The sequence below is a fragment of the Pleurodeles waltl genome, chromosome 5 (assembly GCF_031143425.1).
Source record: "Pleurodeles waltl isolate 20211129_DDA chromosome 5, aPleWal1.hap1.20221129, whole genome shotgun sequence".
Classification (NCBI taxonomy): domain Eukaryota; kingdom Metazoa; phylum Chordata; class Amphibia; order Caudata; family Salamandridae; genus Pleurodeles; species Pleurodeles waltl.
Genome location: NC_090444.1, coordinates 1,426,292,815 through 1,426,315,588, shown reverse-complemented (window position 1 = coordinate 1,426,315,588; position 22,774 = coordinate 1,426,292,815). Strand labels below are relative to the sequence as shown.

The following is a 22,774-nucleotide window of genomic DNA, read 5'->3' as shown; positions in this document are numbered from 1 at the left end:
TCTGCCTGGGTATTAGGGAGCACCGCACACCTAGGGTACCATTGATATTCTTGTTGGTCACATCTCCAAGTGGTATTTGGTACAAGACACACTTCCCCTCTTTCATATTCGCTTGGTGATACTGGTACTTCATAAAGGCCTATAGGATCCTCGGGGTGTCTAGACAAGTGCCGGCAAATCCAACAGTCAGTGAGACTTAATGTCTCCGCTAATTTTCCATGAACCTTTATTAATGGATGTAAGGTAGGATTTTGCAACAATGATGCAACACCACTGGACATTATACATATTAACATAAGGGTCACTAGGTACTTCATTATGGTTTTGTAGAAATAGTTATAAGGCCACTCTTCCCTATTCTCTAGAGGGATATTTGTCCTGCCAAATGGATATATCTTCATAATTTTATTGTGCTCTTCTCCTTGGTCCTACAACTTTTCTATGATACCGTTTTACTCGTCTCAACCGCCTACGCGTGTTCAAAAATATACTCACACAATTACCAAATATGTAAATGCAAAATATTGATATCACTATACTAATAATCATATACGTATAGATACAAATAAGTAAATTTTTCCTTCAATGTTCACACCCACTAGGGTTCAGCACCGCCGTGCTTTACACTCTAGCAGTTAGGCTGCACTGGTTGGTCCAGGACAATAGAGGTTGGCTTGATCCTAGGTCCCTTAGCTTCTCCTTTTCAAGTTTTAACTCCTGGTGAGTCTCAACTCCCAGTGAGTAAGTCGCAATACTTCAAAGTTAGTCTTCAGTATAGTTTGTCAGTTTCGTTCAGTGTCTCAGCAAAATGAGGGCGGAGGCCAGCAATTTTCAACCAGATTAGTGATGTGCTTGGGTATTAAACAGAAAAAGGGCACCTTTCTTTTTTTTTTTTTTTTTACCGCTGGGACTACAAACCGCACCAACCCTAATGGCTGGCCGCTTCCGTAGAACTGGTACTTGGTTTTTTTTTTTCTTTCTCGCCAGTCACAGAACTGTTAACTCCATTTACCCACTGATTGAATAGCGTTGCACAAGCTGCATCCCACTATACTTGTGTTCTCGTTGAGACAATTGTTCTGACCAATGTTCTGGTGTCGTTGCACAGGCTAGTCACCCGTGTTCATGCTGGAATTTTAGTCATCACAGTCATTTACAACCTCGTCGCCCAAAGTGTGCGTAACAACAGTGAGGATAGCTCGTTTTAATGCTGGTACATCAATGGCATCGGAAATGCCGGTGGCGGTGAAAGCGGGGAACTGTATTTCACAAAGGCAGGCGTGCCGTATTCTGCTGAGCAAAGGATTCCTTGGCCATTCAGAAGAGACCTCAGTTTGCAATTCCAAGCTAGGAGCTATCAGGGTGATGTAAATGTAGCTTTTCGTAGGGGTCACCACCTTACGCACCTTCAAAATTCTGTTCATTTGGATGGGCGAGGACGCAGGTTGTATCGATGAGTTTGTTGATCTTCAAACAGCAACTCTTCGTCACTGGGCTGCTGTGTCACCGCAGGAGCAGAAGTAGCACTTGAAACCTGTGGAGGTGTTTCCTGTCTCCCTACTTCGCTGTAATCAGGAGACAATGGTAATTCTGCTGTTAGAGTACTCTGTAGTGGAATTGGTGCACGCTTACAGTGGCTAGCATGTATCCAGTTTTTCCTTCCTTCCACTTTCACCGCTGTCTGTGTTGCAAGCAGTACCTGGGCTGGCCCCCGCCACCTGGGCTGAAGACTGTTGGTTCTTTGAAAATTCTTTGTCATAAGCCAATCCCCTGGCTTAAAAGGGTGACCAGGGCCTTCAAGAGGAGTCGGTAGGCTGGCCTTGACCTGTTGGTGGATCAAACGCAAATCTTTAGTCAATTGTTTACAGTAATCTACAAACAAAGGATATTGCACTTCAGAAAGCTTCTTTGGTCGTGGTACCCCCCCGATATTGGCTGGCCTCCCCATGACAACTTCATAGGGGGATAATCGTGACTTGCTACTGGCAGTCATCCTGATGGACATTAATGCTAGGGGCAAAGCATCTGGCCATTTTAAGTTGGTCTCAGCACAAATCTTAGCTATTTTGCTCTTCAAGGTGTAATTATACCTTTCTACAAGGCCCGCTGATTGTGGGTGATTTGCAGCATGAAATCGATGTTTGATGTTAAGGGCGGTACAGACCTTCTCCATTACCTCATTAGAAAAATGACTGCCATTGTCACTCCAGACTAATCGTGGCAAGGCGTATCTAGGAAAATATTCTTTTAGTAATATTTTGGCGGTAGAGAGAGCACCATTGTCTTTTAATGGGTAGGCCTCTATCCATTTTGAAAACATGCATACTACCACTAACACGTATTTCAGTTTGTTACACGGTTCCATGTGGATAAAATCCATCTGTATAGCTTCAAAAGGGAGATCAGGAGGGGCAAAGTGACCAGGGGGCGTAGGGGTCCCTTTTCCTGCATTGTGCACTGCACACACCATACAACTTTTAACCAGGTTATTAGCAGCTTTGGATATCAGAGGATTACTCCAAACATGGTCCAAAGTTGTCTTGATGCCTTGGGCACTGATGTGTGCAGGACTGTGGGCCATAGTAACCATAGCGTGTACATAGCAATTAGGTAACATCCATCTTCTTCTGTCTGTGTCATCTGTGTAACAACCCTCACTGTCTAGTCTACCGTTCTTCTCCCACTGTTCCCTTTCCTCTGCTGTTGCTTCTGCTTGAATATCTCTCACACACTGCATGGTATTTTCTAATACTTCGTACTGGGGCTCTCCCTTGATGCTACTCTCAACATATGCATTGTCAAATGGTGCTCGTGCTGTTGCTTTCGCTGTAGCATCTGCAAAAGCATTTCCTCGTCCTATATCATCAGTAATTTTTTTGTGGGCACTACACTTAATGATTGCGACCTGACGGGGCAGACTGAGAGCAGTCAAAAGTGTCACAATCAAGTTGCCATGCTGGATGGTAGTGCCATGTGACGTGATAAAGCCTCTATTCGCCCAGAGTCGCCCAAAATTATGAGCTACACCAAACGCATATTGGCTATCAGTGTAGATGTTAACACTAAGATGTTCACTTATTTCACAAGCTCTGGTGAGGGCAATTAATTCTGCAGCCTGTGCCGAATTTTGCGGGATTCTATGAGATTCAACCACTGTTTTGACTGTGGTGACGGCATAGGCTGCAGTGGTCGTACCATCTGGTAACTTGAAGCAAGACCCATCTACAAACAGCTCTCCCTGTGGGTCAGATAGGGGAGTGTCTGTCAAGTCTACCCGTCCCTTAGTTTCTTCCTCAGTGGCAAAAATGCAATTATGATCAAATTCCACATTGTCCTGAGGGAGGGGTAGTAACGTAGCTGGGTTCAAGACATTGCACCGCTTCAAAGTAATATTTGGACTGAACAATGTTAATTCGTAACCCGTTAGACGAGCACTGGTGAGGTGCTGCGTCTGTGTCTTGTTTAACAAAATATCAACGGCATGAGGAACCATCACAGTGAGCGGATTGCCACCAACAAACCCTTCACTTTGTTTCACCGCAGCTGCTGCAGAAGCCACTCCTCTAAGACAAGTAGGCAAAGCTTGCGCCACAGTGTCCAAGGTGGAAGAGAAGTATGCACAAGGGCGTTGTCTCCCACCTTGGGCCTGTGTCAAAACAGACAATGTACAGCCATGCTTTTCATGCACAAATAAAACAAATGGTTTGCTGTAATCCGGATTACCCAATACAGGAGCAGAGCACATCGCCTTTTTTAATTCTTGAAAAGCCTCCTCACATTTGTCAGTCCAAGGTACAGGAGAGGGCACATCTGAAAGTGTCAGAGCAGTCAATGGTTTTGCTATAAGTGAAAAATTTGGAATCCACTGTCTGCAAAAAGATGTAAATCCCAAAAATGCTCGGACTTCAGAAGGGGTGCGTGGTGCAGTCATTGTATGAACCAATTTAATTCTGTCTGGATGTAATCTCCTTCCCTCCTTAGAGAGGAGGTGTCCTAGATAGGTGACCTCCTCTCTACAATACTGCAATTTTGGAAGGGACACCTTATGGCCCAGAGGTGCTAAATGATGTAATAATGCAACAGTATCAGTCTTACATTGTGTCATGGAATCTGAGGCAATTAAAATATCATCAATGTACTGCAACAACGCAGAGCCTGTAGGTGGATTGAATTGGTCTAATTGACGTTTAAGACATTGACTATATATGCTCGGGGACTCAACAAAGCCCTGTGGAATTCTTGTCATCGCGAATGATCTACCAAAAATCGCAAAGCTAAACAAATATTGAGATTCTTCGGCAATTGGAATGCTAAAGAAAGCATTCTTCAAATCGATTACGGTGAAAAAAACACGCAGAGGGTGGGATCATGGTGAAAAGACTATTCATGTCTGGGACCACGGGAAACTGGGGAATTACTATTTTATTAATTTCTCGGAGATCAATAACTAATCGATATACTGTGTTATCAGTAAATGATTGCTCACCATCTAATCTATTAGCATCATTTCGTTTCTTTACAACAGGAAGGATTGGACTGTTACATGGGCTGCTCACTATTTCCTTTATGACACCTGCATGCACAAGATCAGATATGACTGCCTTGAGCCCTTTTTCGCTTGATTTAGGTAATTTGTATTGAGGAACACGAGGTAACCGGGCACCTGGTTTGATTTTTATTACAATAGGGTCGATATCCATAATGCCTACATCATTCTTGCCTTTGGCCCATAAGCGAGGGTCTATTTCCTGTAGCTCTGGGGGTAAGTCGTATTCCTGTGAGAACATGCACCGAGTTGGGGAAACACTATCCATAGTTACATAGACACCATCCATTGAACAGTGAATAACTGCATTTAATTTCTTTAACAAATCTAATGCAAACAAGTTTTCATTGCAACCTGATGTTAAAGAGAGTGGCGTGTGTACTGTAAATGGGCCTACAGTTACTCTCATAGGTGTTGAGATGGGGCTCACCACGGGGATTCCAGAAATCCCAATTGATGTGGTATGAAGCCCAGACAGGGGAGCCCCGGGGACTGCAGAATGTGCAATAGATGTTCTGGTGGCACCAGTATCTAGAAGAAACTTATGGCCCTCTCCTTCGATTTTTACATCAATGTAGGGACCATTTTGATCTACAGGAATACTTACTCGCCCCTGGCCCTGTCTGTGGCTGTCCTAATAATTGTAGGATTCAGAAAAGAAATCATCAGCATAATATTGTCGTTCAAATGCATTGTCAAAAATATTAGTGTTACGCGGGACCTGATTCTCATTCTGCGAATTCTGATCAGTTCTACCTCTTCCTCGTCCTCGTGCATTACCTGCCGCGTTCCCTCTATGAAGTGACATACTTTGCCTTCCTTCCAGTAATGGGCAAGTATCACGCCAATGTCCATCCTGCTTACAGTAGGCACATTGGTTGATATTTAATCGGCGGTCTTGGGGTGGTGCAGATGTACCTCGGCCTCGACCCCTTCCCCGTCCCCTTGGTGGGCCACCCCTTTGCTGAGGGGTTGCATCCCGCTGAGGGTATGCCTGCTGTAATAATGCCTTTTTCTTCAATTCTTTTACTGACTTCTCATTCTTTTCTAATTCTTCCTTGTACCTGCTCTCCTAGTATTGCGCCATCTGCAAAATCTCTGCCTGTCCCTTCGTCATCCACGAACTCTCTGTTGCTTTTAATTTTTGTGATATTTCAGGTAGAAGGCCATTAACAAAGCGTTCTACAAATAGTGTGACACCTGTTACGGTGGCGAGGTCTTGACCGCTAAAATCTATGAACGCTTGTTCAATTCGAGTAAAATAATCTGGGACATCTTCACCTATTTTCTGTTTATAAGTGGCAAGCTTTCCCCAATCCACAGTCTGAAGAGGTATAACAGTTTCTAACTTAGTCAATATCCGATTAGGTAAATCTAAAATATCCTGATGCGGCAGGGTTCCTGGTGCCCTTTGTGCTTCATGTGCTTCTAAACCCCCCCATGTATTTCCCAAAGTAGGTGCATCATCTACTCTTCTAATTTTATGCCAAACTTCAGGACCCAATAAAACACCAAAAAAATAGTCAATGTCTTTGAGAGTCATGGTTGTGGTGGAAATGGCAGTTCTAAGGTCCCGATAGAATCCAGCTGGATTCTTTCGAGGGTCTGGCAAGTCTTTCTTTATAGCCATTACCTCCTCCCTTTTCCATGGTATATGAACAAATTGGGCCACCGGCACGGGAGCTGGCTGTCCGGCGGCAGCTGCTGCTGCGACTGCAGCTGCAGTGGGCATATCAGGGTGCACTTCCCTCATTGGGTACCCCTTGTCATATCTATTTAGAACATCTTCCCTGGCTATGACACAAATGCGTACTCCCTCATTTATGCTGCTACTATCAAGAATACAAGCCCTACTGTCCCGCCATAATTGGTTTAATTCTTGTTCATAAGGGAGAGGGGTAGAATCTGTAATGCAAGACTTCCAATCCCTCTCCAATTTTTCAATCATATACAACAGTGCTAATTGCTGTCCAAAATGTGACATCTGTTGTATTGTGTCCATAATATCGGTGTGGGTGTAAATAAGATGTGACATCCAGTTATCTGACTGATCCTTGATAACCCGTTTTTCCCAATCCCCAATAGTGGAGCGGGTACCAGGGGGCGAAATCGACTTCATAGGTGTGCTCCATATGGGTGAAAGTGAGTGAGTGGCTGTGCACCGTCGGCGTTGTCCATTTGGGGTATTAGGGGCAGGGGACATTATTGGTAACCTTGCAGTGTTGGCTGGTAGTGGTGGGGCAGGTGGCGGAGGGATTAGGACTTGGGCTATTTGGGTGGCTTGAGCTAGAGGCTGTGGTGGCTGTGGCACATGCTGCTGTAGTGGTGCACCTGGATTTCCCAAATTGTGCCCTTGCCCTTGCTGCTGTTGCTGTGCCCCCATGATAGGTTGGGCTACTGCAGGGGGTGTGTAAGGTGGAGGTGCAGTAGGGCTATTATCTAATAGCTGTAGCATTACCTCATCTTCCTCTAATGCATGTTTGGGTTCTGTTGGCTTTGATACATAACTTCCCTCCACCTGGGCCCTATGGACTCTATCTTCAGACTCAATTCTTTTCTGGGTTTGGGAATGGTGGTACAGGGCGGCTTTCTGCATGATGGTTCTCCGGTTCTCCTTCTCTAACAGTTTATCTGACTTCGTTTTTCTTTTGGTGGCCTCAATTTCCCATTTTCTGTATACTTCAAACATATGTTGTCTAGCCTTTTTATGAAACAAACATTCCTGTAGGTAGGTTAGTTTCTTTAAATCAAAAGACCCATCCTCCGGCCACTGGAGGTCAGGACAATGTCTAGTATATTTGCGCCATATACTATTATACAAATTATTCTCTAAACCATAATCCTTTAACATGTCCCACCCTGGTGTTCCCTCTTTTGGAATGGGTTGCTTTTTATCTAAACGTGGCACATGATTTCGGCGAAAACAAAGACATAACCCTTGCCAACATTTCTTATTTCCCATATCTAACCTTTTAATTTGTTCAAAATGCAACACGCACCAAATTTCAAAATGCAACCTGCACCGAAAAAAAAACCCTTTTTCAAATGTGCACGAAAGAAAACCTTTTCAAATATTTACCAACTTACAAATTGCTCCAGGCCTGGGCAAATTACTCAAACAAGAAAAACACATGTAATACAAATTGTCAAATGGTACCTTGTACAAATGCAAATTTACCAAGAACTAATCATTCCCAAAAATGATAAGTTATCCAAAAACAATTATTCTCTCAAATGCAAGTTAAAGCAGACAAATAGCCAGCGAGGAACAGTCTTACCTGACTATCTGCTTTTTCCTGGATTTCTCTCCGGCCGCCCGTGTCAGACTAATCCGTCAAGATAAACACCGATGTTTCAGGGACTTCGCTGGGACATCATGAGAAAACGGGGGGAAACCTGCCCGGTGGATAAGATGCAGCTGCTTCAGAAACTAAGTCTTTGTGCAGGGGCCCCTGGAATCTACACCTCCGGAACGGCGTCCCCCCACTGGCAGCACGTCTCGTGACAGAGCTACTGAAGATATCCACTGGAAGGTCCCTGTTCGGGCGCCAAATTGTCAAATGCACATATTTGCAGATACTTACAAATGCATTTACAAAGGAGTTTTGACACGGAGAGCCGGAGTGAAAAATCAATGACCAAAGGTCTGTTTATTTTTGCTGCAGCAAAGAGGACAGGTTTACCACTGGCATCCCAGGCCCGAAGTAAAGTGTGCTGACATAAAGCGTTTAACAGTGATATTTATACTCATACATCAAAGGATACATAAAATGTGTAACTAATGATATACGTCATACAGATATTTTTAAGGAGTTAATCAGTATCCACACACTTGTTCCATTCCCAGTCTTGTCCTTGCCTCCCTTCTGCAGCTGCCTGACTCCCCACATTCTTGAGACCCTTCAAAGGATTACGTTGTTCAAAGGTATAGATATCAGCCTTTCCCTCCCCAAAATACCACAGCCGAGGTCAGTTAGTTATTTGAACACACAATTATAATGAATACAGTGCCCCAGTTAGGGAAAGAAACCAGCTGCAAGCCCATGGCGTGGAACCAGGCTTATTTTACCTAAACAAATATACATAAGATAACATATGTGATAGACAGTGCGTTCAGAGACAACAAAAGCTCAAACTTACACGTGTAAAAGAAACGAAGCAATTCAAAATGAATTCTAACATCCCTCAACTTTTTCCTGATCTCTAAGAAGAGCTAGCGAGTTCTGTTACTGTACAGATAATAAAGGCGGCATTCATGGACCTAGCCTTGGGGGAAGGCCCCTGGTCTAAACGGCCAGCGTATTTAATTCTGGCCCTAGGTTCCTCTGAATCGCCCAACTCATTTACACAGCACTCGTGGCGAGGATTAGACCGAAGAGCTTTATCTCGAACCCAATTGCAGTAGACAGGGGCACCAGTCAGGGTTGCCCCTCTCCCTCTTGTTGTTTGCTTTAGCTGTGGAGCCCTTAGCGGCCAGAAGGAGGAGAGATTGCTGAATTTAGGGCATTGCCCTCCAGGGAGCCATGCATGTCATCTTTCTATTCTGATGCTATCCTAGTCTTTGTCTGAGATGCTAAAGAGGGGCTTGACACGGTAGCCCAGTCCCTTGAAGCGTTTGCAAGGGCCTCTGCCCTTGTAGTCAACTAGGAGAAATCTTGTTTGTTCTCTCTGTCGGAACATCCCCACTTGTTCTTTCCTTGGCCGTTGATTGCCTTAGATGGGAAAGCACCACTTTCCACTAGCTAGGAATCAGTTTGCTTGTACTGGTGGTTAGTGATATTGCTGCTTGTTTTGGTGGTATTGGTCATATTGGTGGTGATAATGTTGTTGGTATTGGTACTGTGATGGTGGCCTATGTAGCGGCTTCTGCAGTAAAAGAAAAGATTGCTTTTTGTGCAATCAAATATGAAGGAAAAAATTTAATGTGGCAAAAAGTTTGATGTTTGCATGAACTTGTAGATGTAAAAAAGTAAAATAGTAATTTTGCATTACAGTGCAAGCACATAGTAGGAGGCAGAATGACAAACATCTAAAAGCATGATATGAGAATGAATTTCTCGTCAGCTGATCTAAGGTGTAATTAACAATGTTTCAAACTTGTTGCGGAAAGAGGGTCTTTCACAGAAGCTAATGGTTGAAAGGGGCTGTGCCAAATCCCATTCTTTGTGTCTTGAGAGGTGGAGTGTGGCTGTGGTATTTGAGCCTGGGCTCGGCCATCACCCAGGGAAGCTTATCAAATTCAGACATTTTTGAAAACTACACAAACAGGGGAGTCCACAGTTGTGTAAAACCACACATTTTACTCACAGTTCTGTGATGGAAAGCTTCAGACTTATCAGAGAGCCACAAAATTCTTCCCAGTCCGTGGTCCAACACTTTTCCTAATAAAAACGCTACCATATTTGTGTGGCTCATCCTAGCACCTCCAAAAGGCCGCTTAAAGCGATGTGGAGATATCAACATTTCCTGCCAAGAATTGACCTGTTTTAGTGATTGGGATATTTACAGTTCTCAGGTTGGGGGCTCATTTGCTACTGAGGGAAACCTACCTAACCCAGACATTTTTTTAAATCTAGACACCCAGTAGAGTTGAGGGTTGTGTCAATTGTGTGGATTCCACAACGTTTTCTTACCCAGACCATGTTGACTTTGCATGGTCCCTAATTTGATCTGTTGATGTCGTAGGTGTTAGGACTAGCCACACAAGTGAGTTACAGTTTTTATAGGGAGACATTTGGTAACACTTGGTGGTGGGAATTTTGTGGATCCCCAAAGATTCCAAAATTTCCTTTACAGAAATATGTGGAACATTCATGATTTTATTCAAAGTTCGAGGTTTACAGGGCAAACGAAGCAAGAAACCTTAGTAGGATCCATGCAAATTAAACCACCCTGGACTCCCCTGAGTGTCTAGTTCCCAGACTGCCAGCTGATCCCAGGCCCGAGTATTGCAGACATTCAGCAAGGCAACTACTCTACCGGCCCATTTATCAAAACTACACACAAGACGATCCTGATTTCCTCTTCCTTGCCATTTGAACTGGACATTCTGTAGGCCCCAGGCATGCAGAAAGACATGTATGGTTTTACGAGTGGACCAGATACCTGGGCAGCAGAGGCCTTTCTGCCTCTGCCACCCTCTTCAAGAGATTTGTGGTAATCCAACCTGTCTGCCCCCAGTGGTAGAAAGACTTTGTACCCCTTCTGGGGTGAAAATATAGTCCAATACCAGGGTGTGCCACCCTCACCCCATTTATTTTCCATTATGTGAACATTTTTGGTGGCCAGTGGGTGCAAACTCCTCAGTCTGCCCATGGGGTAGAAAAGAGACTATATTGCCCACGGTAGGTAGTGGGAGCACTAGCCCTTCCCCAAGGGGCCACCCTTCACCCAGAAAGAAAATTCACGATTATCTAGTGGCCTTTCTTCTCCTACCTGAGAGGCAGATTGGAGCCATATCCCCTTAATTGCCCCCCAATATGCAGAAAGACTGTACACCACTTCTGGGTCAGGGACATTGATTGATTCCAGCGTGGTATCCCCATGGGTACGCTGGGGGGCATACCTCTCCTATCTGCCCCCTGATGAGGCAGTAAGAGTGTACCCCTTGTGGGGCGGTGGAACGGCCCAGTGCCAGGGTAGGCTGTTTCACCCCCATTATATTCCACTTTGCAAAAATCCCTGTTTTTTTTTGTAGGCTTTCTAACTCAGAAAGGGGGCAGATTGGAGCAATCCCCCAAATAACCCCTCCAAGTGAGGGCAGAAGGACTGTACTGACCATTGTGGGTAATGAGCAAAGGCTCTTGCCCAACTGGTTGCCCTCCCTGCGAAGACCTTCTCCCTAACGTCTAGTGGCATGTATACCTGCTTATGGATTGCCCTTTTAGGGCAATCCACTAGAGAGAGACCGCATGGGAAGGGGGCATCATCCCTTTTCCACTCTTCCCTCTACTCCAGATATCTGTGCTTGCTAGGAAGAATTAAGGCCACCGATCAGAAGTGAAAATAGACTGCACTATTAGCGGGATCTACTTTCTTTTGCTTAAATGACTGCATGCTCTGCATGCTTGCATTACAGCAAAACAAAGAAAATCAAACTACGGATGTGAGGGAAGCTCTTTCCTCGTGTCCCGACTTTGATTTGTTTAAGAAAAGAAATACTTCTTGTGGGTCACCAGCCAATGGCCAGCTAAACTCTGACCCACACCCAGGCCGGTATCCTTAGAATCCTCAGCAACAGCAAATTGGACATGACCGCACAAGTCAGCGCTGTGACTGCATCCTGCTTCCACACCCTGAAGATACTGAGAAATATCTTCAAATGACTCCCAAGCAACAATAGAAATACAGTCACTTACCCCCTATTCATCAGTAAGCTAGCCTACAGGAACTCCATCTAAGCCTGGATCACCAACCAGCTCACCACAAGACTTCAAACCATCCAGAACGTGGCAGCTAGACTCATCCTCAACCTTCTGCACAGAACTAGCATCACACAACACCACTGGGTGCTCCACTGGCTCTCAACATGCTACTCATTTCAAACTCCTCACACACACATTCAAGGCACTGCACAATTTAGGCCCCACCAACCTTAACAGTCGCATCTTCCACCAACCACTTAGACACCTCCACAGGACCACTACTGGCACTCATCCCACACATACACAGAACCAGATTAGGAAGACAGGTGTTGCCTTATATTGCTCCTTAAGTGTAGAACGACGTGCCGCTCCACATTAGCTGCCTCATCTCTTTTTTTTAATTCTACAAGAGAGAGACAGACAGACAGCTACCTGCTCAGCGCCAGGGTACCCTCGCAGGTGATATTGCTCTTTACAAATACACATAACATTACTTGTGTTTTCAACAAAAGCATTTTCTTTCTTCCTGTGATAGTCAACCTTTTGCCGACAACCATACTGTAAAGGTAGTGCGGGCATTGGCAGTGGATCAGCTGTTGCATTAAATAGTTTAAATAAGGAAAAAGAGAGCTGGCTAAAATGAATAATGATCAGCAGAAAGGCTATAATTATGGCAACATGTTTGTTTTTTCATACTATAGGTAATTACTGGAAAGATGGACTTCTTGAATGTTTCTACCAGGGGCGGCTCCTCCATAAGGGCGGAGGAGCGTCTTCCCCCACCAGCAGCGTCAGCTGCAATCCCTTTCCACAAAAACAATAATAAACTCTGTTTATTGTTGTTTTTGTGGAAAAGGGGTGGGGTCCTCGGGGGAGACTAGTGTGAGGGGGAGTGCTCACCACTCCCCCTCAGAGCACATGTATGTTTGGGCAGATGTCTCGGATTAACTATAAAAAATATTTTTAATTTAATCTCCTTCGCCGCCCCCTTTAGTGTTGCGCGAGCCGCGACTGGTTTCTACACATTCTGAGCTACAGTTTTTTAAATCTGACTTACATTAAACGGATTCAAGCATCTTTTTAACTCAGATTACTGACAGCGTTTTGGTATGTTTTACACTACAAACCTAGTCTTCTTTAGGTCTGCAAATCTACTATCTTTTTCAAATGAAAGAGCAGGACACCCAGAATTTAAATTGTTTTGTGGGGAAAGTGATGGTGGGACTACAAGGAATACAATACCTTCTGCTGTTGCTTAAAAGAATATTGCAAATGACCTTGGACTTCGTGAACTTATAAATTAACTTCTCTGTGACTTGCAAAATCCTATTAATGTTTGGTGGGATATCTTATCCCATATATAATTGTTATTATGCATATTTGTAATAATGTCTTAATGAGAGTGCGGTCAAATACGATAGACATCCCTGCATATATTGCAGAGACTTTTTAAAATCATCAGTTAAAAGTAATCTTTATCCTAATGTCCTTTTGTAAATTAAATTATTTTAGTATGCCCTAGAAATGGTATGTCCGGTGTGTGGTTTTTACTTGCTTAGTCTTACTCATGATTACTGTTTTCTCACAGTGGAAATGTATTGATAGAAATAAAACAAGTACAACTCTTCCAAATTTTTATTGATTGCCCTTTCAAGAGTCAGTTGTCGTGCCTTTCAAGGCAAACCCTGTCTTTTTTTTTTAACCTTTTATTTTACCTTTTTTTAATTGATAAGTTTTTATGTCCAAAAAAACAAGAAAAGTAGAAAAAATATATTCTGAACGCTTGCTAACTCACTCCCTAGTTCAACACTTCTTCCAAACAAGTTCCACACCACTTCATTTATCATTTCAAACGTTTGCTTATCATTCCATAATGATAACTGAGAATCATCACTAATCACATTACTTTTCTAGATGATAGGTAATTTGATGAATACATTACAGATTCTCTCTCGTCCGGATTACTCACTCGATTTAAAACCCCTGGCAACTCTTTCTACAGTAGCTGGTTGCAGGAGCTTGCCCTACGATATAATCGTATCTTTGCAATGTTCATCTTTCCGCCGCATTACAGCCATTCTTTTACACTCAACAATCCTAACAATAAAATGCAGCTACATTTTCACTTTTTTGGCGGCGCTCCAAATATACAGCCTTACCTGTTCCAGTTTGCACTTGTCTGCTTGTGAGATTTTCTTAATCTCTTGGATGCTTCCTCTGTAAAGACCATCAGTTATGAGCACTGCTATACCATGAGTAAACAATCAGCACTTTCAGTGCTATATCTGTGGTATTCCCAAGCAGATCGTAAGTGTTTTGTGTTTGAGTATCACATGGGACCAGTGGTGGGTCTATTGAATCAGTTAAAACGTTATGTATTTCTTGGTATCACCTCCATTCCTCACCAGTAAACCGCACCCTCTTTCATCACTGTAATCACTTTTATGTAGCTCAGTATTCTTTTACTCCATCTCATTAACAACCTCTTTCTAGAAATTAAGGCATTGTCCATAAGCGTTCCGGCTAGGTTTCTTTAAAGTGTGATTGTCATGGCATGTGTGAGGGATGTATTCCAGCGGGGCTCTGGTACCAGAGGGATTTCTCCAGAACTCTGTTTTAGCCCCTACACTTAATTTATTTCTTGAACTACAGACGGGTTGCTTTTATTTTGATAAATATGTGTTTTAATTGATTCTACTGCATGAGGGTTCTCTGCACAGGCTTTGGAGATGAGCAATATCCTAAGGCAATGCCCATTATCATTTATAGTAACGTATTTATTTATTAATTAGGAGTTCTAGCAATAAAATACACAGTTAAGAATTATAAATAGAACCATGCTTATTGTAAGCAGTTTGATTATGACTTTCAGGAGCTGCCTGATTGGATTTCACCTTTTACAATTTTATTGACACTTAATATACATATATCACTTCAGAAGTAATTATTATAGCAAGATGGCAGTAAAATGAAATGGAAATGCAGCAATTTAAGCAGCAGACTTTGTACAGGCAAGGCCAGGAGTTCGAAGGCATCTTTGAAGTATAATTTTTAAGCTAGATGTGTTGCAATTCTGTTCCTACTACAGAGTGTAGGAAAGCTATTCTGCTCTTCAAATTTCCACAGGGATTAATAGTTTGCAATAAACAAAAACCTCTTTCTAGAATAGTCTTAAACGTTGCAAGCCATTTTCTTGAGCAGACTACATTGGTTACTGACGCATTACTTAGTGATTTGTGGATCTCCTTAGATAAATTCCTAATTACCATTGATCAGAGATTCAGTTGCCACTGTATACAGATTGGGAAGGATTGAATAAGACTAGGAGCTGTGTTTGAATAGTTCTACCAAGTTGCTCTCTGATTAGTGCCATGTTTCTTTATTGACTTGTCAACTTTTAGTAGGTTAACTAAACAAAGCAAACCTTTACAGAATGCATGCCATCTATGGAAAAGGTGAACAACGTATTTGTGTTTTGAAACACTAAGAAATGTTTTAGGAATAGAAGTAGGGTTTACAAAGGGTTTCAGTGTAAACTACTACAATGGCAATAGGTATTAACCTTTTGAGTGCTAAGGATGAGACTGTCTCATCTTCAGCGCATCCCCAATGGTGCTCAGGACGAGACTGTCTGTCCATGCACCCACTGCATAGAACCCCTTTGATACTTACACCAGTGGGATAACTTTTTAGGGTTGAGCGCACAAAGCGCTCTGTCCCTAGTGTAATCTCTCTGTGGGGTTTTAACCACGGCCATGTCGTGCCCATCAGTTTGGTTGGTTCGTGGGCTTGCCTTTTAAAATGTGCTTGATTTAATTAGTGAAAGGCATGTATACGTCATGCCTTTTTTTCCGGTGTTTAGCCCGCCTCAAGCCCATCGGCCAGCTACTGAAAACATACGCGGCTCCATGGTTTCTGGACTACTTTTTCTCTTTAATTCGTAGGCAGCGCGATCTCGTTGGGCAGCCATTGAGCGCTTTTGCATGACATCTACCCTGTTAAATGGATATTTGCACTTTTGCCTGTTACATGGATAATTGTACTTTTGACGATACGTTTCACTGCGAGCAAACTTCTATTTCCTTTTGTGCGTCTGCTTCGCGCTCTTTGTGGCCGTTGGCTTGCTTATGTAAAACTGTTTTACTTTTCATTTCCAGTTTATTTTGCAAGAAAAGTCTGGTTAGGAGTTTACAAAGCTAATAGCTTCAACACGAGCAAACGCAACTCCCATTACATTGCAAATGCTTGCTTTGTGTGTGGTTGCTAAGGAAAAGCCGTCCCAGCATACTGAGGCTGTTTTAAAAAATATATATTTGGTAATGACGATCAGTGCTCATGGGGCTTCCATTGCCCTGATTTGATCCACGCCTGTTGCAAGTACTAGGCCTAGCCACCCAAGTGAGGTAGTGTTTTTGTCAGGCTAAGTAGGGGAAAACAGGGTGTATGCATTTTGTGGATCTCTGTTTGTCCTGGAAATTTTACTTCCCTGAAATACAAGGACAATTTGTGCTTTTAGCCAAAGTTTGAGGGTTGTGGGACATTGTGAGTAAGAAAACATTGAGGGACCCACACAAGATATAGAAGCCTGTACTCCCCCCCCGGGTGTTAAGAAATGTATGGGTTTGGTAGGTTTCTGTAGGTGCCAGTTGAACTAGGGCTCAAAATCTATACCTATATAAAATGGGGGAAAAAACGGGGGTGGTCCGTTTTGAGTGGAAAATATTGATCTCTCCATGCCAATTTTCAGTCCTTTCCTGTCACAGGCAGAAGGCCCACCCACAAACATCAGGTACAGTTTTTATCAGGAGATGTGGGGAAGCACTGGGTGATAGGAATATTGTTGATCCCTGACAATTTGGGAAGTTTATGCCACAGAAATGCAAGGAAAATGCATCACTTTAGGCAAAGTTTGAGGTTTGCAAAGGCTTCTGTGTAAGATAGGCAAGTGATAGCTACACAAGTTATGCCACCCTGGACTCCCCCATTTGTCTAGTTTTCGGACATGTCTGGATTTGGTAGGTTTCCCTGGTGGACGGCTGAGCTAGGGCCCAAAATCCACAGCTACCCAAATTTCAAAACAAGGGCTGGTTTTAAGGGTAAACATTTGTTCTGTCTATATTCCATTATGGGCCCTTTTCTGCCATGGGCACTAGTCCCACCTACACAAGTGAAGTACCATTTTTGTCTTGAGACACAAAGGGATGCTGAGTGGGAGGACATCAGTGCCTACCCACAGATTCCAGAACTATCTCTCAAAGAAATGTGAGAAAAATGTGTGTTTAAGTCTGAAGTTAGCAAGGACTCCTTGGTAGGGGAAAGCGATTTAGAGCCATACAAGCCATGCCACCCTGGAACCACCTGGATGTCTAGTGTTCAGAAATGTGCTGGGTTGGTAGGTTTCCATAGGTGCCGTCTGAGCTGGCACCCAAAATCCTCAGCTATCCAAAATGCAACAAAAAAGGGTCAGTATGAGTGGAAAAATGTGATCTCTCCATGTAGCGTTCTGGGCTGTTTCCTGTCAGGGGCGCCATGTCCACCCATACAAATGAGGTACCATTTTTATTGGGAGATGTGGGGGAACACTGGGTGGCAGGAAACTCCATTTTTTATATTTGACAATCTGAATTGCTGTATAGTCGCTACACAATCAAAAATCTTTGTAAGGTGCACCTCATTTTATTGGCTCGGGTTATCACATGTTGTTGGGGAACATACAAACCCTATATTTCACCACGACTTGTAGGATCTGTCTGGCGTAACTGCATATTGTTTTTGCAAAATGGCCATTGTAACAAGAAGTTACAGATGAATATGTTATAAAAAATTAGGGTTTTTTCCCCTATTCATTTGAATTTTTTTTTTTTTATCTTAACAGTTAGTTTCTTTGGGAAAACTTTGCAGGATTTACACAAGTGAACCATTGCTGAATTCAGAATTGTTTTCCACTTTTGAAAAATGTATAGCTTTTCGGGATCATCCACGGATGTCAAACATGTTTCCACCACAAACTGCAAGTAGGTTGAAACCACAAAAATTAGGAAAAATTGATTACCTCTTAGAAAAAAGTAAATAGTGTGGTAAGAAAATCGTATTTTGATACAACTATACTTCTGTTTGAAAGCTGGGGAGATGGTTATCCAACCACAGCAAACCTTTTGTTGATGTCATTTTTAGGGACAAATATAGACTTTTTTCCAATTTTTCGCAAAAGAACACCAAAATGTAGCTATATTTTGGCTATTTTCCCCACTAGGGAAGTCCACAAACCCTGGGTACCTTTTAGAGCCTCCAGGATGTTGGAAAACGGCGATTCAAATTTGGTGTGAATATCTTATGTGTAAAAAAAATAAAAAATTATGAAGGTCAAAGTATGACATACTGCAAATCGAACAAGCATTGGCAAAGCCAATAGGTTTCGCCTTTGTCTTTTTTTCCATGTAACTGACTTACAAATACTTGAAAAAATGTTATAATGTTTGTTTTATTAAATTAAAAACAAACATTATTATAACATTTTTCTATTATTATTAATCCAGTTACACAGAAAAAAGACAAAGGCGAAACGTACTGGCATGCGGGAAAGACAGAAGAAGACAGCAGATCATGGGGGGAAGAGGGAAGACTGCAAAAGAGGGAAAATGGGAGAAGAGTGCAGATGCGAGAAAATAGAAGATAGCATGCAGTAAAGACAGTGAAGACCGTATGTAGAAAGAAAAAAAAGACAGACTGCAACAAAGAAAGAAGACCGAGAAGAAGGCATTGAAGAAAGAAGACGTCACCAAAGCAAGAAGACTCCATGCGGGAAGCAAAAAGAAGACAGCAGCAAAGAAGGAAGACGGCATGCAAGAAAAAAAGAAGTACCTTCAGCATCGCAGCCAGCGGGAAGGACACTGGTCAGTGCCCAATAAGAAGTGCCTGGAAGAAGTACTAGGTCCACAGACAACTCGACGGCAAGATCGTCGACGTAGACAACGACAGGAAGTGACGTGAAGAAGTGCAGCCAGGCTAAAGCAGGTAAATCGGAGCAACCACTGGATTACTTATCCAGTGGTAAGTTCAGGTAAGTAAGGGGCTGGTTCCAAGCCCCTTGTTAAGTGTTGTTGGTTAAAAAAAAAAAAAAAAAAAAGTTTTTTCAAGCATCCGAAACCTAAAAAAAAAAAAGACTTAGCGTTGCAATGGGAAAAGGCCCAGCAAGCAAGGTGTTGAATTCTCAAGCTGTTTTTGGGGTACACTTCCTTTATGTGTTTTTACTAACGGAGTTAGTTATGTGTAAAGTGAGTGAAACGTACTTTTCAATGAATTGCAACTAAATGTAGTATTTAATATTTAAACAATATGCACTAAAGTAATCCAGATTATCAAAGCTTTCTCCAAGTACTTTCGTCTCTCTTCTGATTCAGATACAAACAACTTCTTTTTTTTTTTTTTTTTTTTTTTTTTTTTTTTTTTTTTTTTTTTTTTAGGAGTGAGACAGGCTTACTCTAGGAAAGAAAACATCACAATCCATACTCGCTGTGTGTACACAGAAGTATATTATTTTGCACCCCAAAGAGATTCAAATCATTTCATGCAGGCAGTTAGGTGCCATCGAGTTCTTCACATAACGGTGACTCTTATAGGACCTTTCCAACCTTTATTTTAATGTAGCTGATTTTCTTAACTATTGTGTAGTTAAAAAAAAAAAAATACTGTCGATTTTTGGAGGTGCCTTTTATAAAATCACTTGCTCTGAAATCTGCTGATAAGGAATTTCCTGTTTTTTCTCCTGGCCCCAAGTGGTATGCGCGGCTACAGTTCAGTTCTGTCATGATATGTTTGATTAGTGTTCTTTTCATTCAGGTTATTCTCTGCTTTTCTTTCGTGGGCAGATGCACACGTAACATGACCTCAGTATGGGGGTCGGATCATTGTCCGTTTGTTCTGGGTTAAGTGTATTTTTGTCTACGTTGCGAAATTTTGAATGTAGCACAAATGCATTTGTTAATGTCTTTGCTATACGTAACATATGTTTACGTTTCTAGGGCGTCCTGTTGCCAGGGCAGCTTGTTGCAGCGGTTAAAGGGCTTGCTTGCAACATTCCGTCAGCATTACACCGAATACCACGTGATGGCAGCATGTGCCAGACATGACGTTTCTTGCCATGCTATACTCATTAACACCTGCTATTTCGGTAACGCCAGGAAAGCTTATGCTCTCTCGGCATTTTTCAACAGCAATTCGCACATGCGTGATAATTAACCCACACCATGTACTTATAAAATATAATACAGCAAACGTTTGTGATGTCTTTTTGCAGCTCAGTTTAATAACAGAATGCCACATGGGCTTCAGTGAGTTTTTCTGCATTGTCCCAGCCTCGATTTTCAGAGTAGAGGTGTTGCTACACGTTAATCTTTCTACATATGTGCACAAGATTTTTTGCACGTGTCGAGTTCGGTACGAAATTAGAACACAATTACAGAAATAGTTCTTTCAGACTAATTGAAGACAGAAATACACAAGTCAAAATCTTCTGCCTGTTTTGACTTCTGGAAGCCTGTAGAAGCACAAAGGACAAGAAGCATCACCCACCTTAACCTGGCGCTCTGATAAATCCTCTCGCTATTGAGACTTTGGATCGTTAAGTACTGGCAGGAGGAGTGGTAGTGCAGCAAATCATATAGTTATGCTTAACATAAGGAATGCCCAACATTGATCCTCTAGAGTCAGAAACGTACCTGCTTCTTCGTGTAGCAGGCTGTGTAATAAAGATGTGTAGATCTTTTCAAGACAGTAGTTCTTCCACTTCATTTTGTGAATAACCGAATTCTCCAGCTGCGTTCTTCGTCTCAGTAGGTATGAAGGAAATCCATGCATAGGAAAGAATCCTGCAGAAGCGAGCACAGAGGTCGGCTAGACAGATCAGTTTTGGGGAAGGGTGGGTGCCTGATCATGGAGGCCCACCACACACAGCAATGAGCCAAGCACTCGCAGATCACATACTTTGGAGCCATCACCAAAAAGAGACTTTTGTTAAAGCCAGCAACCTGGGTGGGGTAGGGAGATTGAGTGCACAAAGCACAGTGAGAGCAAGGACGCCTGGACCAAAATCAGTCACAATGTGGAGCCTAGGAAAAAGAACAAACATATGTAGGAAGATTGAGGAACCAGCAGCTGCCAAACAAGCATGCAGGCCAAGACAACTGGTCACGTGGCAGTACTAGGTTAGGGAACCATACACACAGGGTAAGAGAAGCAGACAAGATCGGAGCCTGGGGGACAGGAACTAGGCCCACTGGGGAGAACACCAACCATATAGGTAGACTGGTCAGTTTAACCATACAAACACTGACTCCTTTTAGGTCCATTTTACGCTGTGTGAAACCAACTACATAAAAGTCAAACACAGAAAATGTTGCCTGTTAACTGAAATCAGTGACTGTAAGCTTAGGCAAGCAAAATGATAACACAGTAAACCCAGAGAAAACAAACAGGTATGCACAAAAGTTTGACTAGTGAACAACTGGAAATCTTGGGACGGATGGAGAAGAAAACTAGCTTTATGTGTTAGTGTGGCTGATTCTTAACCATTTTTTTGAAGAAGAAAAAAAACGGCACAGTCCTCATTTCATTTTTGTTTGTTGCTGATAATGCGCACACTATAATTAAGTTAATCTCTAGGCATGTTGCTAAATTTCGTGCATACGGTTTTCTTGTTACATCATGTCAGTTTGGTACTTTGTTTTTTTTTAAATTTAAATCTTGCTCTAATTCATGTCTGTGTGTTGTCTGGTACTGTTGGGTATATTGAACTCATTAAACACATGTTTACTTTTTACCACATCACAGAACATTTCTGAATTTTAAACTGGTTGAGTGATATGCATCAAACGTTCCTTAACCATGATGTATGTTAATACAAATTACACTATGGGTGGACATTTTAAGAAATCTATTTTATTTTCACCTTCATATCCACTAGCCATGGCAGTCCCCTTGGTAGTCATGTGGCAGTGTCGGATTGTTATGAGAACCTAATTTTATCAGGTATAGTAAAGCCAATATAGCTCTTCTGCTTGTTTACTTCCAAAAATGAATCCTGCTTATCATGTTCTTAGTGTATGTGCCATCGAGATAAGACTTTGAGCTTGGTCGCACACATTCTTTGAGTCCTATTCATCACTTTGGACATGCTGATTCATAGAATCAAGATAAAGCCTCATTTTAGTATTGTAAAGGACACCTAGCAAAAAGGGAAAAGTTACCAGCATGGCTGTTGCTCCACTGTCATGAATGCAGGTTTAAGGCATAAGAAAAGAGAAGTGTCTTCTAGTGGTAGAACATGGAAGATGCTTGGAGACTCAAATATGTAACTTTGTCGGGATTCACAGACATTTTGCCTGGTTTAGCTGTGTCTCCTGAGTGTTCAACAAACCACCTGAATATAGAGGAGTAGGAACAGTATTTTTGAAAATCAGAGGCCTGCAGATTTCCAGAAGTACTTCTTGGTATATTTGTTAATTCTATATATACCTTATAAACATAGGAAGAATCTAATGGGCTAGATTTGTTACTTTTGTAAGCAGGGTTATGTAAGTCTCTCTCTTATCTCTATCATACAGTTGTCTCCCAGTTTTGTAGGTCTTGTGTAGGACAAGCCCTTTCTGTTTTTTTTTTTGTTTTTTTTAATACTGTAAATGTACAGCGCTTTGTGTCCACCTCTTTCAGCCATTGGCTTCTTTTGTTCATCTCATCATGGATCAGATCACACGAGTGTCTCCACTGAGGTGCATGAGTGACTGTTATACTTCTGAAAAGTATGGTCAACTATAGCACATTCATAATTGCATGTTTTATTTTTACGATGTTTACAAAGTGATCATTT

General features: G+C 42.3%; 1 protein-coding gene and 1 long non-coding RNA gene across 3 annotated transcripts in view; one reads left to right on the top strand and one right to left on the bottom strand.

Annotated features, from left to right (window-relative positions):
• Positions 1–22,774, top strand: part of SMAP1 (small ArfGAP 1) — a 677,565-nt gene that overhangs the window by 33,923 nt on the left and 620,868 nt on the right. The gene's annotated exons all lie outside the window — the stretch shown is intronic.
• On the bottom strand, positions 787–8,719 carry LOC138296519 (uncharacterized). Its single transcript, XR_011203849.1, has 2 exons — positions 7,825–8,719; positions 787–1,825 (listed from the first exon to the last, which is right to left on the bottom strand). It is a non-coding gene; the product is annotated as an uncharacterized lncRNA (long non-coding RNA).